At 43.7% G+C, this 18,824-nt stretch overlaps 1 protein-coding gene and 1 pseudogene across 6 annotated transcripts in view; one reads left to right on the plus strand and one right to left on the minus strand.

Annotated features, from left to right (window-relative positions):
- The window catches only part of LOC124234365 (SET domain-containing protein 4-like), a 124,312-nt gene that overhangs the window by 67,751 nt on the left and 37,737 nt on the right, over positions 1 to 18,824 (plus strand). The gene's annotated exons all lie outside the window — the stretch shown is intronic.
- On the minus strand, positions 624 to 7,373 carry LOC124234386 (carbonyl reductase [NADPH] 1-like; annotated as a pseudogene).

Below are 18,824 nucleotides of genomic sequence, written 5' to 3' on the forward strand. Positions count from 1 at the left end.
TTGGGTCATCATCCACTGCAGAATGGGAAGTGTTGCTTTTTCCTAAGATTCAAGGAAATGACATAGACAGGCTAACTGCTTCTGAGGACATCGATCCCATTGCTTTTTTAAGAGAAACTCAAAAGAGAGAATTAGAGACTTAGGTCCCATGATTAGACCTTCAGTGTGGGCAGGGTACCTCGCTGTGTGCCTCCCAGTGAGCCCTCAAGTGGGATGCAAGGTTTTATTGAAGCTCTTAGTGTGTGCCAAGGCATTGATTGCAAAGTTTTATATAACGGTTACATAATCCTTGTTTGCTAAAAGTGGGGTGGACTTTGATTTTGTGCAAGGTGAGAGATAATAATTGGTGTATAGAGTTAGGTGTTATTTTTAAGGTCCTAAGAAAAAAACGATCTTTGCAATTTCAAATATATATTTCCAAACAGTTGAGATGCTATTGTGTTGATCTAGACATTGTTGTCCTCTTGGGTCAGTTTGCAAAAGAAAAAAAGTAACAGAGGAAATAAAGTGCCTGGTTGAAGGGAGAAGCTTGTAAACTTCATTTTAGTTTATTTTTTATTTTATTTTGCTGAGGAAGCTTCACCCCGAACTAACATCTGTGCCAATATTCCTCTATTTTTCAGTATGTGGGCTACCACACAGCATGGCCCCTAACACAGCGGTGTAGGTCTGACGCTGGGAGCCAGGCTGGGTGCCGCGAAGCAGAGCTTGCTGAACTTACCATGAGGCCACTGGGCCTGGCCCAAACATCACTTGGGGAGATCCCGTTGCATTGCTGTCAGCCTGAAAATCACTGGTGAAGAATGAAGAATCTTTACAACATGCAGAGCTTCTGTGAAGGGAGGCATGTGGAACAGGGTCACTGAGCCCACTGGGAGGCAGGCTTGGTGTTGGGCAGGAAGAAGCTTCTCGTCAGCCCTGGGGGGTCTTAGGTCCTAACAACGACAGGGGCTCAAGACAGAAGACACTTTGCACTTTTGTTGTGTTTTAACATTTTCACCTGTATCAGGACATTGGAGCTTCACACAGCAATCTTGTGCCCAATGTCCTCATTTAACAGGTGGAGAAACGGAAATACAGTAAGATGTGGTTTTGCTCAGGGTCACACAGTAAGGTGGCAGAGCCAGGATTTGTTGTTTTCCGATGCTTGTCTTGAAAGCTTTCATACAGAAAAGTGAAAGAATGATATAGTTACCAACCATATATCTAACACACTAGGTTGAACAATTATGACTATTTTACTATATTATGCGTTCCTCTTCTGTATATGTTGTGCTGAACCACGTTCATGTTGCAGACCTCATGACACTTCCTTCCTCCATAAATTACACATTCATATTGAAGAGATTTGACGATAGTTCTCCGATATCCATGGACACCCAATTCCCATTCAATTCCCCGACTGTCTCAGATTCCCTTATGGATGGTTTTAAGTACCCACTCCTACTTCACTCTTTGAAACTGTGTTTTTCCAACGAGTCTGGAGTTAAAGAGACCACACCAGATGCCTTCCCTTCATGGTGTTCTCCATGTTATACTAGAGGCTGGTAAGCTAAAGCCGGCAGGCTCATTGGTTTGTGGATTGTCTATGGCTACTTTCAGGCCACCTCGGCAGATCTGAGTAGTTCCCATAGAGACCCTGTGGCCTGCAAAGCTGAAACTATGTACTCACTGGCTGTTTCTATAATGTTCTCTAAACCCTTGTGTTATACTGTCCTTCCTTGACCTAACTTTGAGGTCTATCAGATTTCTGAGTTGGTTAGCATGTAAATAATCTGCAAAATGGAAATTTATAAAGAACCATTTATTGATCTGTTCATTTCCACTCATTGTCGTTGATTCTACTTTTTTCTCCCACTATATCACAGAAGAAGTTACAAAACACTTCACAGAATTTATAGGCAAGTTAAATTGAGTACTTGATAGGGATATTTTGATTTCTCTTCTTTTTTATAGTTTGGATAGGGATATTTTTCACAGTGTAAATGCCCTTTGGTCAAATCAAGGCACATAATATACACGGACCCACGGGAGCTGTGAGTTGAGCTCACCATTGTTCAACTTTCTTTTCCAAAATAAACTCCCCATGAGGCTTCTCAGCATCCGATGGCAAAAGGGCCAAGTACACGGGGGTCTCTGCTCCTTCTTCTGGGGATTTTGTGGCTTTGGGTCTCCCCCATGTCAGTTCTCACCCACCCTGGGCAGCAGGCATTCAGGAGGATCTTGTCCCCTCTCCTCTGCTCACTCAGCTTCCTGGTGTGGATTCTGGACAGGACCGTGATGCTGATTTTCATCACTCCGTATGTGGTATTAGGCCAGCCCTCCTTCTGGTGCACTCCATTCTTTGTATCTTCCACGAACTTGATCAGGAGCCCCACCAGCTCCTCTTCTGTGATGGTCTCACTTCTAAACTTCTCCTGCAGTTTTGGGCTGCAGTTGTGACGGGCACTGAGACTCACAGTGCTAGACACATTCACCACTCTGCCTAAAATCCAACAGAAATCGTTATGTAGAAAAGGATGCACAAGAATGATGAATACCAACTTCGCTGGGATTTTTGGACCAGAAAACTTCCATTTGAGAGACAATTACCAGTTTGCCATGAGCATTAATTGAGACTTCCTCTACGAGTGAAGGACTTGATACAATCTTGAGCTTGTTTTACCCATAATGTCTCAAATGATGTCAGAGAAATGTTCTAATGGGGAGGGTAGCACCTAGAAGTTCCATGAGAAAATGAAAATGGTTTATATAGGAACATGCCAGGGGGAATGTAAGGAGGTATTCATTCATATCAATTGTAAGGGAATGAAAGGAGGTATTCATTCATATCATCAGGTGGCCTTTGGGACCACCGGAGGATGTTTTGGTCTCTCGGGCAAGGCTCTATGATCAGGTCTCCTTTGAGCAACAAAGAGCTGAAAGGTTGATGGATGGCAGATCCTAGGTCACTGGACAGCATCTGCTTTGAAAGGCCTACACACTGATCGAAGAAGGGAACAACAAATCAGCTCAGGGGTCTGAACTGCATGGGGTTTTCTCTCTGTTTGGGTTCTTATCAACTCAGAGCAGTGACTAATGTCTGACAATATGACGGACAGGGGCCGTGGGAAACTGAACAGAAGGGATGTGCATATAGGGCAGAGCCCTATGGAAGTCCCTACGGGAATTTAGAGGGAAGTTAAAGTAGGACATGTCAGTCAATGCCCATCAGAAGAACCACTTCCAGGACTGGCAGGCTAGTGGAACCAGCAAGTGGGCATCCTGGTAGGCTTCTTTGCTGTGGCCATCTTGGTGTGGGAAATAGGTGGAAATGGGGAGCTGCAGCAATGCAGCAATGGGAAAATGGTCGACGTGACTCTTACACCCTGTGAAGCACACATTGCCAAGGACTGTTCAGCCTGGCAGCAAGAGAGACAAAGACTGCAGGTGGTCATGAGGAAGATTCTCCGAGGGCAAGGCCCTGCACATAGCTGGCATGTTGAGTTAGGTAGTACTCCTGGGAGGCTACAAGTGGGTCCTCACAAAAGGAGACACCATCTCCGGGCCAGGCTTTACATACCCAGAAGTACATGCAAACGTTCAAGCTACATAGCAGGACTGGATCAGAAGATACCACACCATTTGGGCTGGCAAATTACACTTCTGCAGACCAAGCACACAGTTTCGTCCTTGGAGTAGTAGGTTTGATAGAGAATTGGAATGGGCAGTTGAAGCATTGGTTGTCTCAAACATGAGTTGAGAAAGGTATGAAGAGCTGGCTTACACACAGTCGTGAGCATGTGCTCACACTCAACATGAGGGGGCCAAGGGAGATGCCCCGCAGGATAGATTCTTTCCTTTCGCTGCAGGATGTGGGGAGGAAGGGCTGGGGGAGGATGCTGGGGTGACTATATGATTCTTACTCACATCACCTCCACTTTCTTTTTCCTACCTGATACAGTAGTCCTGACACTAGTGCTACAACTGCGGAAATGGGAAGCAGGAATAATTCCTAAGCAAGAACCTCTAACTATAGCTTTGAACCTTCATGCCAGACGTCGTAAGGGTCTGATGGAGTGGAATGTGCCTTCACGCCATCTGGCAAAATTGGAGTGACAGCAAATGCAGCTGTATTGCCTAGTGGCCGAGACAGCCCACGAGGTCTGGACCTATGCAACCCAACCCTACCTGATATGAATGGGAGTGGACCGAAGGGAAGGCACTTGTTAGACTAGCTGCCTTCGCTGCAGGCGATGAAGATCAGCACAGTGGCTGAATCTGACAGCCCTTTGAAAGGTGAAAAAGTTTGCATGAAAGTCAATGACAGGGAGGAAAAGGAAGAACGGTAGTCTAGGCTAAAGGAATGAATAAGCGGGTTATGCAACAAGAGAAATCCCATATTACCTTGGTGTCTCGAGAGACTCAGAGCAAGAGATGGTATCGTCTCTTAGCTCCATCATACCAGATGCCGGAAAATGTGAAGCCACATGTTACTAAGACCACTCCTGCTTTCAGGACCTGACCAGGTTGACGGGAAGCCAGGGAACCTGAGTGGCCTCGCTCTAGGAGATGGGGTCATATGATATGATGATGAACTGAACCAATGGTTAATGACTGAGTGAAACTCTAGCAATGTGCCAGCATGTCTTGATTCTTATCTTTCCGGTTCCACATACCACCATACTGTGATAAGCTGTAACACTGGCCTTGTTAATATTCAACTATAAATGTAATGAAGAACTGAATTTAGCTAAGCACCAGCTATATTTAGCCATGAGTTACATTAAGTGAGGAGCCCATTAGACTGAGGTGGCTCTAAAGCAAACCAAATCTAAGCCTGTAAATGCCTCGAGGATACAAAAATGAAACCTAAGGACCACCCATCAGAAACAGCCACATGGGTTTGAAGCTATAGCCAATCAGTAATCTCTTTACCTTGCTCCAGCCCTTTTTCTAAAAAGTCCAGGGGTACTCCTAAGCAATTCAGATTTGTTGCTTTTCGATTCAAATAGATTTTTTCTCAAATAAATTCTTAAATTTCTAATATGCCTCTGTTTAGCTCTTAACAATACTAAATGTTTCTAAACAAGTACTATGCTAAATAAGGTATAAATATCAGTTGATCAAGGAGGAATCAAATTAGTACAAATACATGAATGTGTATCTAGTGGTTTTACGGGATGGATTATCTTTCCCTTTAAATGTATTCCTACCCCACACTGGCTCCTCCAAATTTCAGCATATTTCTGATACGATTGCTGTATGTGTTATATAAAATCTCTACTAAATGTAGATGCTCAACGATCCTTTGCTGTAAGAGAGCCTTGGCAAAGGACTAGGGCGTGGCCTGTGAAAGTAGAGGATTAAGCTGGGCCAAGGAAAGGTTTGGCCCTTTACCCAAGCCTGCTGGAAGGTCAACTTGGTTTAATCTTCCTGATAAGAATGTCCTTGTTTACTTGGGGGGTGTCTAGGATCAGACTACAGAATGGATGCTAACAAGGTGATTATGATGCTACTTTGGGCTACCTGCTATCAGCTGGACCTCTGGAGGGGCTGGGGAGTAAGGTCAGCCAAGAGAGTGGTGGGCCAGGTCTATGTGACCAATCCCAATAAAAATACCAGACACTAGGCAGGATAAGCTGCTCCGGTTGGCAACGCTCCATGTGTACTGTCACATATCTCTGCTGGGGGAAATACATGCTGTCTGCAGGACTCCCCCAGGAGAGGAGAACTCAAGCTCCATGCCTGGTCTTTCCTGGACCGAGGGCTAAGAGACTTTTCCCATTGCTGACTTGAATCTGTCTCCATTTTCGGTAAGACACTATAATTTTGAGTATAATGGCTCTGCTGAGTTCTGAGTCCTTCTAGTGAATTTCTGAACCTGAGGGTGGTCGTGGGCACCTGCTGAAGTTGTAAAGACCAAACGATATTTATCTCACATATGTACAGTGGGTTTAGCATCCAAAAACCCATAAATATAATACACTATATCAGATGCAGGAAAAGATATGGGGGTGGGTAACAAATTGAGGGTTGCGAAGGCTTCCTTAGCCTGAATAGGATCACTCAGAGAGGGAGAGGGAGGAGGAAGGAGCCGGGATGGAATCCTTAGGGAACTCCAACGTGTGAGGGGCACAGAGCAGGTAAAGGGCTTCTCTGAGGAGACTTTTGAACAAAGACCTGAAGGATGAGAAAGAGTCAGCTGTGCAATGACCGAGACAGACAGCACTGATGACCACTGGACAAGTGTGTGCAGAGCCTGAAGCACAAGGGCGCCTGGCCCAGTGGAGACACAACAAGGAGTCAGTGTAGCAGAGCAGGGCGAGGTAGCAGGGGCTTGTAGATGAGAGCAGAGGCAGGCAGGGCAGATCGTGCCAGAACCAGCATGGCTTGGGCTCCTCATCGGACTCACCATGGGGTTTTATGAGAGGCAGTAGCTCTGTGCAGACATCTTGGGTACCAAAAAAGTTTGTTTTCCTTGTCACTTCTGCTTGAACATGAAACGGTGTGGGGTCAGGAGCTTTCAGGGAAGAAGGAAGGTAGAGTTAATACATGGCAGCCATGTGGTAAAATTCCATGGATTCATGTTTTTAAAAGCGTGCAAAAGAAATTGGGTGAATTTTGTGTCAAATGGGCAGCAGGTTAACGTTATTTACCAATGGCAATTTCCAAGTTTGGCAATGTTCTAAGAGGGTCCACACATGGAATCTCTGTGTACCAGTTTGTGCAATTTTCTTATTTACAAAAATGCCTTAAAAATTCACCCAACCGCCCTAAAATCCAATCAGAGCAAATCTGCGGGACAACCTAGAAAAGAGACCCAGGCGTCCCAGCCAAGGAAATGGAAAGGTCCCTCTGGCTGGAAAGCAGTCCAGTTCCAGGTGCACTCTGCTGTAGCCGCACCCCTGTCCTCTCCCCTCCTCCACCCCCAGGCAGCCATCCCAGACCCCAAAGGCAGGGGAGCCCCACCGCAGGGATGCTCCGACAGATCCGGTCACCCTGGCAGAAGGCTTCCCCTGCGAGCACGGGCTCCTTGCTATTGAAGGAGATGCCCGCGTTGTTGACCAGCACAACGAGGCCCCGTACTCCTCTTTCAGGAAGTCGGGAGGGCGCCCATGCTCTGCAGGTCGTCGATGTCCAGCTGGTGGAAGCGCGGGCTCAGGCCCTGGGCCTGCAGCTGCTGCACGGCCGCCTGGCCCCTCGCCGTGTCCCGCGCCGTGAGCACCACGTCCCCCGAGAACTGCCGGCAAAGGTCGAACGCGATGGCGAAGCCGATGCCCTTGTTGGCCCCAGGTCACCAGCGCCACGCAGCTGCGGGACAACGTGGCTGCGTGAAGGCCTGCGGGGCGCTGACGGGAGAGCGGTTGGGACTGCCAAGTACAAATGGCCATGGGCTTTGCAGCCTTTTCTCACACTAGAAAATCTCATCAGGATGCATCTTGTTATCCCCATTTTAATGGGAGGAAGTGCATCCCCAGAAAGTTCATAAACTAGTTCAGTGGTGGGAAATGAATTTTCTTCCTTACTATTTCCTTGTACCAACAGAGGAATAGCCGACTATAGGGTCGAGTTTCACTTCTGAGCTGCCTCTTAAGGTAGTCACTTCCCACAAGTGGCCATTAGATGTAAATTTAATGAAAATAATACAATTTGAAATTCAGTTCTTAGCTGCACTAGCCACATTTCAGTGCTCAACAGTCACACGTGCTGGTGGGCACTGTATTGTACAGACACCTACACGATGTTCCCTTCACAGCACAAAGTTCTGGTGAACAGGGGTGCTTTAGATAGATGCCAATTATGTTGCCATTGCAAGGTAGGTTTCCAATCAGTTGCAACACACAAAAGTAATAATCAGGGAAAGAGCTTTGCCTTTTTATTCTCTTAAATATTTTTTGAGATAATTGCAGATTCACATGCAGTAGTAAGAGGTAAGATAGAGATTCCTTGCACTTGACCCAATTTTCCTCAGTGGTAACATTTTGCAAAACTCCAGTACAATATCACACTCAGAATACTGACATCAAAACAATCCACCAATCATGTCCAGATTTCCTCATTTCACTTGTACCTATTTGTATGTGTGTATTCGGATCCATACAATTTTATCACAAGTGTAGGTTTGTGTATCCACCACTACAGTCAAGATATACAACATTTCCATCAGCACAAGGATCCCTCCTGTTGGTTCTTTATAACCAAACATACCTCTCTCTTGCCCCCACCCTCCCCTCCCTCAGCCCTGTCCACCAGTAATCTGTTCTCCATTTCTAAAATTGTCTTGTTTCAAAAATGCTCCCTAGATGGAGTCATCGGTTATAACCTTTTGGGATTTTTTTTCACTCGGGATGGTGAAGAGCTTTGTTTTGGATTTTCTCCCTTATCCATGTATATCCTGGTTCTGTCATTTTCTGGCCTCTCTCCACACCCCTAGCCTCATTCACTTTCTTCTATAGTGGGCGTGAGCCAGTGTTGGAAGGAAGTGGGACGGACTAAATCCACTAAGAGGGTCAGTCAGCGATAGCACGTGGCATGCAGGGAAGTCTGGTCATGGTGAGCGGCCTGAAATTTCAAAAGACCAATTCTCGGAGGGCGATGAATCATGATTTTCAGCCTGATTTCTTTATCCTTGTAGTACTGGTACCAACACAAGAAGTGACAAGTCAGTGGGGCAGGATGCTCCAGAAAATACAATCCATGAACATCATACAGTCTGAGAATGTAGTGTATGATACAAGTGGCATTAACAATTAACAGGGGAAGCAAAGAATTATTCCAGAAAATGATAGTGGGGGAAAAGGAGCAATGATTGCAAAGGAAAAAAGAGATCCTCACCCTACACGGTACACCCATTAATTTCTAATGAGAGAGAAAAAGTATTTTCCCACTTTTTAAATTTATGGGCTTATAAGTGAAACCATAAAACAAGTATAAGAAAAGGTAAGTAAAATTCACATTTTTTCAGTATGGGAAAAGGGCTTTGTCAGCATAAGAACAGGGGAAGATAATAAAGGAAAGGAGTGAGAGATTGGACTATGGGAAATTCTTAGAAAGTTTGTTTTTGGGGAAGCGTGCTAATTTAAAGCCAGTGAATTAAGATCTTGAATCAAGGTTTTGTATATTTTTTCTCTGTCAAATTTGGGTCTTGATCCTGGTGGTGTGTTTTTGAGCCTCCCACCCTTCCTCGCACACAGCACCTTGTCTGGGTTTGAAACCAGCCCAACACAAGGTTGACATAAAGGAAGCCATATTGTAGAAAAGAGACCATGTTGTAACTTTGAGTGACCTCTGGCTAAGTCACCTAGCTGGATTTGCACCCTCCAGGAGATCCACCTGTTCTGTAGATTTTATGACCCCTGCTTGTGCATATACCTCCCAGCTGCGATAAGATGCTAACTTGGTTCTTTTGAGTTCCTCAGGAATGTGATGACCACCCAACAGAAAGTCTATAATGACAGCCATCATCAATGAAACCTGAAAGATCTGGTGTGGCAACTGCCAGTCTGTAACACCAGAGGGTCAACATTCCTAACCCTCCCCCCGATAACCCACTGGCCTATATAACTGCTTCAAGATTCTGTACCCTGCTTAAGATGGTTCTTTTGGACATTAATCGGCTGTCTTCCCTCTTGCTAGCAAGCTGTAATAAAATGCCCTTTCTCTGCTATCATCTTGCCTCTCGAACATTGGCTTTTCTCTCGTGGCGAGCGGATTGTGCCCTTTGTGCAGGAACCAGTTCTGAGCAATGTGAGAAGAAAAACAAAAGAGTAAAGGTAGAGGCTCCGGATCTCTGTTAGGACTCTAATGGCTAATGTGGAAGGTATTCCTTGGTTGTGAGAGTCAAGTCTGAGATCATCCTGGCTGCTATATGGAGAAAGAATTTTATCACATCTATTATTTGTGGAATAAATGCACATCGTTACCACCCACTGCTTCAAAGCAGTTATTTTATTTATCCTGAAGTACACAGTCCCATGATGTCTATTAACATAAAAGCTGTTGGAAAACAGTATTAAATTCTAAGTTGAATTCCAGGTTGTTGAGCTCTTGGGGTCTTCCCCTGCCCATGATTATTTACCCTCACAGAATTCGACTTGACCCTGGCTCTTCGTACACTTTCTGCCTGTTTAGGATGGTCAATAAGCCTTGCCTATTGGTAGAGCATGGACTTTGAGTCTCCGAATCTAATTGTGGTTGAGCTGCTGACTTAATATGTCACTCCAAGTAATTAACTTAATCCTATCAAAGATAACCTATGTAAGGGCAGATTTTAATAAGTAGTATACTAATGCAATAGGGAAGTGCGTCTAGCACAAGCTGAATTCAAAATGCAATAGTACAGTGGTGACTGGGCATTTTAAAGAAAGAATGCCGGAGTCAGGGCAGGGAGCTGAGGGGCTGGAGTACTGTCACTGAAGTGAAGAATGCAATGCATAGGTCAGTGTAAAGGTCAGTAGGCCCCAGTGTATGCTACACAGAGACTGGGAGACAGAGGCCCTGACCTTTCCGATGATTACATTTCAACAGAATGGCTTTCAAGTGCTTAAGAAAGACTCTCTGAGTTGTAGGAGATACATATACATCTCAAACGGACAGAAAGGATTCAGAAATTGTAAGAAATGCTCTAAGAAAGGGTGGTAAAGAGCCTATGGTCAGACGTGGGCTAGAACAAATAGGAAACCCTTTAGGCAGCCTTGAGCATGTTAAGGGCGCTCAGGTCATCCTAGGATGGGGCGTTGAGCTGTTAGAAACTATGCCAGTGTTTCAGTCTTTTAATGTGGGGGGCAGGGAGTGAGTGAAATCATTTGTGCTGAGTTTGATGATTTTATAGCCCACATTGAGGCCTACTTGGGAAGAAGGTTCAGAAGAGCCTGACAGAGTGACAAGGAGAGAATCTGTCAATTCCCATCTTGAAAATGGGACGATACATTACCTTCCTGCCTCATAAAAGCAAAATACTTGTTTCATCTGCCCCCTTTCTTCCTGTCTTGAAGGCTTTTGTGTGACAATGTCATGCTCGGATCTGTAGCAACTCTCTTGAGACCATGAGGAAAGAAACTAAAAGGGGAAGAGCCAACTCCCAAAGGAAGATATAGTGGAAAATTAGAAAGAGCCTTGATCCTTGATGACATTACTGAATCATAGGTCCAAACCTGGAACCGTCTATTTCCAGCCTCATCTTTTCTTTCCAATAAACTTTTAATTTTAGAATAGAGCCTGAAAAGTTGCAAATGTACTACAGAGAATTCCTGTATACCCCTCATCAAATGTCCCCTTGTATTAACATCTCACTCGGATGGTACCTTTCTCACAACTAGGAAACCTACATTGGAACAGCAGTATTAACTAACCTCCATGCTTCATTTGGATTTCAGTGTTTTCCCCCGATATCCTTTTTTTAATCCAAGATTCCCTCCAGAATACCACATCACATTGAACTGTCAGGTCTCCTTAGTTTCCTCTGTCTTATGCCAAAAAGTCTACTTGGCTTTCACTACGTTTGACAGATTTTAAGAGTACTGGTCTGGTGGTTTTGGGTTTGCCCAATGTTGTTCTCAAGGAAGAACTGGGTTGAATATCACAGAGGTGAAGTCCCCTTCTTATCTCCAGGAACACGCCATCAGCATGATTCAGCACTAATGTTGCTAACCCTCTTCACCTGGCCAAGGCAGCGTTTGCCAGGTTTCTCCACTGGAAAGTTACTTCCCGACCTTGCAAACGGTACTCTTTGGTGGTGATGCCAGCTCATCATAAGGTTGACATGAGGGAAGCCATTTTGTAGAAAAGAAACCATATTGTAACATTGAATGGCCACTGACTGACTAACCCAGCTGGATATGCACCCTCCAGATCTAACTGCTCTGTAGATTTTAGGAGCCCTGCTTTGCAGGTACCTCCCCGCTGCCATAAGATGATAGTGTTGTCCTTTTGAATTCCTTAGGAAGGTGATGACCCCGAGAGTCTACCTGGTGTGGCCACTCCCAGTCTGTAACCCCAGAGGGTCAACATTCTTAACCCCTGCCCCGTAACCCACTTGCCTATATAACTGCTTCAAGACTCTGTGACCGACTCAGGATGGTTCTTTTGGATATTATCAGCCTTCTTCCCATTGCTAACAAGCTGTAATAAAATGCCCAGTCTCTGCCACCATCTTGCCTCTTGACCGTTGTCTTTTGTCTTGTGGCAAGAAGGTCATGCCTTTGTGTGGTAACAGAAATCTGGCGACCACAAAGGGAGTTTAAGTTTTGCTCGTGGCCAATCAACCTTGGATGAGTGACCTGTTGCATAAGTCCCTAGCAGCTGTCGAGGCTCCATTTGTCTTGCAAACCTCACTATTTTTTTTCTTTTTTTTTGGTGAGGAAGATTGTCCCTGAGCTAACAACCATGGCAATTTTCCTCTATTTCATATGTGGGATGCTGCCATGGCATGATGAGGAGAGATGTGTAGATCTGTGCCCCAGATCCGTACCCATGATCCTAGGGCCGCCAAAATGAAGTGTGCAAACGTAACCACTATGCCATCAGGCTAGTCCCTGTAAAACTCACTTTTAAAATAAGAGCCCTAAGGCTGCTTTCTAGGGCCATCCTTTTTCATTTCTGTGAGCCTGAACATCCCTGTTGAAAATGGAGAATAATCATGACAGCAGAGGCGTCTTTACAATGCGGAATGCTGATGTGAAGGGAGGGCATGTGGGGGAGGGTCACTGAACCCACTGGGAGGCAGGCTTGGTGTTGGGCAGGAAGAAGCTTCTCATCACAGTCCTGGGCGGTGTTAGGTCCCAATCACAGGGACTCATGAGAGAAGACACTTTGCACTTTTATTGTGTTTTCAACATTTCCACCTGGATGAGGACATTTAATCTTCATAGCAATCCTATGCCCAAAGTCTTCATTTAAAAATGGAGAAACTGAGATACAGTAAATGTGGTTTTGCTCAGGGTCACGCAGTAAGGTGGCAGAGCTGGGATGTTTTGTTTCCAGATGTTTGTCTTGAAACATTTCAAACAGAAAAGTTGACAGAATAGTAAACACCTATATATCCACCAAGCTAGGTTGAACAATTATGAATATTTTAGTATATTTTTGTGTTTATCTTCTGTATATATTTTGCTGAACCACGTTCATGTTGCAGACCTCAGGACACTTCCTCCCTCCATAAATAACACATTCTCATTGAAGAGATTTGACAGTAATTCTCTCATGTCCACTGACATCCAATCCATATTCAATTTCCCCAACTCTCTCAGATTCTCTTATGGATGGATCTTAAGTGCCTCCTCACAGTTCACACTTTGCCATTGTGTTTTTCCAATGAGTTTGGTGTTAAAGAGACCACACCAGACGTATTCTCCTCATGTTGTTGTCCATGTTATACTAGAGGCTGGTAAACTAAAGCCAGCAGGCCAAACGGCGCCACGTTCATTGTTTATGTACTCTCTATGGCTCCGTTCATGCTACCTCTGCAGACCTGAGTGTTTCCCACAGCGATCATGTGACCTGCAAAGCTGAAAATATGTACTCACTGGCTGTTTCTATAATGTTTGTTGACCCCTGTGTTATACTGTCTTTCTGGCTATCTAACTTTTAGGTGTATTAGATTTCTGAGGTGGTTGGCATGTAAAGAAACTACATGAATGGATGTTTATAAAAAACCCTTTATTCATCTATTGATTTTCATTCATTGTCATTGAGTCCACTTTTTCTCCCTCTATATCACAGAAGAAATCACAAAGGACTTCTCAGAATTGAGAGTCAAGCCAAGTCAAATTTAGTACTCCATAGGGATATTTTGATTCTTCTTATTTTTTAAATTTTGGGTAGAGATCTTTTAAACAGTGTAAGCGTCCTTTGGTCAAATCAGGACAGGTAACTTAATGAGAACTATGGAGGGAACAGTGAGAGGAATCCCCATTGTTCAACTTTCTTCTCCATAACAAACTCTTCATGAGGCCACTCAGCATCTGAGGGCAAAAGGGGCAAGTACATGAGGGTCTCTGCTCTTTCTTCTGGGGTTTTTATGGTCTTGCATCCCCCATGTCGGTTCTTACCCATCCTGGGCAGCAGGCATTCAGGAGGATCTTGTCCCCTCTCTGCTCACTCAGTCTCCTGGCATGGATTCTGGACAGGACAGTGATGTCCATCTTACACACTGCATATGCCATGGCCTTGACATCAGGCCAGCCTTCCTTTATGTGCACTCCATTCTTTGCATCATCCACAAACTCGTTCATGAGCCCCACCAGCTCTACCTCAAGGACGGTCTCACTTGTAAACTTTTGCTGCAGTCCTGGGCTGCAGGTTCAAGAGCCATGAAGGTCATCATGCTAGACACGTTCACCACTCTGCCTAAAATGTAACACAGATCATAACCTAGACAGGCATGCGTAAGAATGATGAATACCAAAATTGCTGAGATCTTGTCCCCTTCAGAAACAATGACCAGTTTGCCATGAGCATTAATTAAGACTGCCTATATGAGTTAATTAGATCATATAATCTTGAAGGTTGTTTTAGCCACAATGTCACGGATTATGTCAGAGAAATGCTCTAATGGGGAGAGTAGTGCCCAGGAGTTCCATAAGAATATGAAAATGGTTTATACAGGACCATGCTAAGGGGAATGTAAGGAGGGACTCATTAGTGTCAAAAGCTGCCTTTGGGAGCACTTGAGGATGTTATGGTCACTTGTGCAGTGTTCTATGATCAGGTCTGTCTTGACCAAGAAAAAGCTGACTTTGATGGTTTGATGGTTGATGGATGGCAGATCCTAGGTGAATGGACAGCATCTGCTTTGAAAGGCTGCCACTCTGATGGGGGAAGGTAAAAACAAGTCAGTTCAGTAGTGTGAATTGTGTGCTGTTTTCTGTTTGGGTTTTTATTATTTTAGTTGCAGAGACTAATGGCCTGGCAATATGCTGATGGTGAGGAACAGTGGAAACTGAACTATTAAAGGGATGCTATCAAAAGCAATGAAATACCTCCTACAACAAGGATGAATCTTGAAAACACTATGCTAAAGTAAAGAGACCAGACACAAAAGACCACATATTATATGATTCTATACATATGAGATGCCCAGAACAAGAAAATCTGGAGACAGAAAGTAGATTAGCGATTGCTCTGGGACAGGAAGAGTGGAGGAACAGAGGGGTGATGGAATTCTTCTTGTGAAGATGGATATGTTCTAATGTTGAATGAGGTGATGGGTCCACAACTCTGCATGAGTATTAAAAACCACTGAATTATATATTTTAAGTGAGTGAAGTGTATGGTATGTGAGTTAAATCTCAGTAAAGTTACAAAAAGTATAAAGCAATCACACATTTCTCATCAATTTTTTGTGGAAAATATAGTTCATATTCATAGAAATGAATTTATATTAATATGTATAAAGAAAGAGTTTACTATTTTTACATCTCAATGAGTCTTTTAAATGGTATAAAAGTCATGAGATCATACTACCAATATGAGATTTGAGTAAATTAGGAAACTCTCCCTGTTTTAATGTAAATATTGGGAAACGATCATCTTTGGTTAACTTGAACTCTATTCTACAAAGGGAAGGCATTGCAAAAAAAATGGCATAAAAAGATAATTCATGACACTATGACTCTTATTAAACTATCTTTGAGATAACTACAATGAATTATAGAAACCTCCTTATTAATCTTCCAGCAGTTTTCTATGATGAACACATTTCACAAATGGGTCAATTATTCCAGTCCTTCCTTTTATCTGGAACATATGAAGTATAAGAACAAACTGAACCTCTTTGTGAAATGTTCTAATAAGTCCAGTCAAAGATCCTAATGAACTTCCCAAGGTGGGAAATGGGGCAATCTGGTATGTAGAAAAAGTTCTGTTTCAGCTTGTGTTTTTCCAAGTTGCATTCTAATGGTTGGCACATGGGTCTCTGTTGAATTTTGCCAATGACTCCAACAATGGCAACCAAGGAATTATTTAGTGATGTCAATTTGCAGTTTAACACTGAATAAGTGGCACCAATACCTACTGGAAAGTCAGCCCATTGTGTCCCCACTGTCATTTGTACCTGGGGCTCATGGGGGACTACTGGAATTGGAGCCACCAGCATGGCAAAGAACCCTTGGCCCCGTCAATCGCCTTCCTCCTCTGAGTCTCGGACTCAAGAGGTCATGAGCTTATTTGGGGGAACCCTCTTTTTCTCTCATGCCTTCCTCTAGCTCAGGGAACTCATGTTTCTAGTGCCTCTTTTCTTTGCAGCAGGTACACTGATCCTTTTCCAATTTTTGGCGTCCCTTCCTCCCTGACCTTGGATCCCCCTTCTTGTCCCATCTGGGGGAGCTGTGTAAAGCACCTCGACTAGCTTGGCTTTATGCACCTCTCAAATGTTATAAACTTTGAAAGTTATTCCCACCAATTGACCTGAACTCATTTCTATGGTCCCCTCGACCTCATTGACCTTCCTTGCCATCAGTATCGGTGCCACATTAGTATTAAAAGGATTCGACACACTTAGAGCAGCCATGTCCTTATCAAGTTTTTCTTCTGGTGTCTGAGTATCTTTGACTACTAGAGGCTTGGTTTTTCTTGGGATCATTGGTGTGGTCCCTGACCAGTCAGCTTTCTGATCATGCAACCACAGAAAAGCCTGCCCATATGGAATCTCATCCCATTTTCCAGACCTTTCACAAAACAACTCCAACTGCAACATAGTGTAATTATTCAAAGTTCCATTCAGTCGCCATCTTTCCTCACTTTCCAAGACATATGTCAGCCAAGAGGTGTTACAGTAAAATACGATTTGTTTCTTTTGTCATTGGCTTATAGCTGTAGGTTCACCAATCAGGAAAAATCTTTCCCAAGGGACTCTTAGGTGGAACAGATGTGACACCTCCCACGTTAATACTCTTTTATTTAAAAAGAGGAGAAACAGAGAAACCAAACCAAACCAAACAAGCTCGATTTCCCAAAAACCCTCAGCCAGCAAATGGTAGCCAGAACAAAGGAAACAAAACCAACCCAAACCCAAAAACCAAAATGCTTCCAGTCCCACCTTAGTCCATAACGTACACTTGGTGGTGCCCAGAAAATGAAGATCTGGCCTACAGATCTTCCCAAATGAGCAAGGACAAGGGACCTCTGTGTGCACACTGGGGGCATTATCTAGTCTGGCCAGGGCATCGTGACTCACGAAACAAGTGAGTTTTCCTTTTGCCCAAAGTCATTTCCCTGGTAACTAGCGGTTAGAATGGCTGCACACAGGAGGGAGCCAGAGGGAAGGCTTGCAAAGTGAAAGAAGGTTTTTTTTTTTTTTTTTCCTAACATAGCTTTTTTTTTGTTCTTTCATTTATTTGTTTATTTTCGGATGTACATCATAACATATTTCAAATTCTGTGTAGATCACATCATGTTCACCACCTGAAAACTAATTATAGTCCATCTCCTCACATGTGAGCCTAATCACTCCTTTTGCCCTCCCTCCTTCCCCCTTCCCCTCTGGTAATCACCAATCCAATCTCCAATGCTACGTGTTTGTTTATCGTTGTTTTTATCTTCTACTCATGAGTGAGATCATATGGTATTTGACTTTCTCCCTCTGACTTATTTCACTCAGCATAATACCCTCAAGGTCCATCTATGTTGTCACAAATGGCCAGATTTTATCATTTCTTATGGCTGAGTAGTAGTCCATCGTGTATAAATACCACATCTTCTTTATCCATTCGTCCCTTGATGGGCACCTAGGTTGCTTCCAAGTCTTGGCTATTGTGTATAATGCTGCAGTGAACATAGGGGTGCAGGTATCTTTATGCATTTGTGTTTTCAGGTTCTTTGGATAAATAACCAGCAGCGGGATAGATGAATCATATGGTAGATCTATCCTTAATTTTCTGAGGATACTCCATACTGCTTTCCATAGTGGTTGCACCAGTTTGACTCCCACCACCAGTGAACATGGGTTCCCTTCTCTCCACATCCTCTCCAACATTTGTTGTTTCCTGTCTTGTTAATTATAGCCATTCTGACCGGAGTGAGGTGATACCTCATTGTAGTTTTGATTTGCATTTCCCTGATAGCTAATGATGTTGAGCATCTTTTCATATGCCTGTTGGCCATCTGTATATCTTCTTTGCAGAAATCTCTGTTCTGATCTTTTGCCCATTTTCTAACTGGATTGTTGGGTTTTTTTGTTGTTGAGCTGTATGAGTTCTTTGTATATTTTGGATATTAACCCCTTATCTGATATGTGGTTTGCAAATATCTTCTCCCAGTTGTTAGGTTGTCTTTTCGTTTTGTTGATGGTTTCCTTTGCTGTGCAGAAGCTTTTTAGTTTGATGTAGTCCCATTTGCTCATTTTTTCTTTTGTTTTCCTTGCCCGGTCAGACATGGGACTTGAAAATATGCTGCTCAGACTGATGTCAAAGAGCGTACTGCCTATGCTTTCTTCTAGAAGTTGCATGGTTTCCGGTCTTACACTCAAGTCTTTAATCCATTTTGAGTTGATTTTTGTGCATGGTGTAAGGGAGTGGTCTACTTTCATTCTTTTGCATGTGGCTGTCCAGTTTTCCCAACACCATTTATTGAAGAGACTCTCCTTTCTCCATCGTATGCTCTTGGCTCCCTTGTTGAATATTAGCTGTCCATAAATGTGTGGGTTTACTTCTGGGCTCTCGATTCTGTTGCATTCATCTGCATGTCTGTTTTTGTGCCAGTACCATGCTGTTTTGGTTACTATGGCTTTGTAGTATATTTTGAAATCAGGGAGTGTGATATCTCCAGCTTTGTTCTTTTTTCTCAGGAATCCTTGGGCTATTCAGGGTCTTTTGTTGTTCCATACAAATTTTAGGATTCTTTGTTCT

Source organism: Equus quagga, unplaced genomic scaffold (genome assembly GCF_021613505.1).
Source record: "Equus quagga isolate Etosha38 unplaced genomic scaffold, UCLA_HA_Equagga_1.0 73442_RagTag, whole genome shotgun sequence".
NCBI lineage: Eukaryota > Metazoa > Chordata > Mammalia > Perissodactyla > Equidae > Equus > Equus quagga.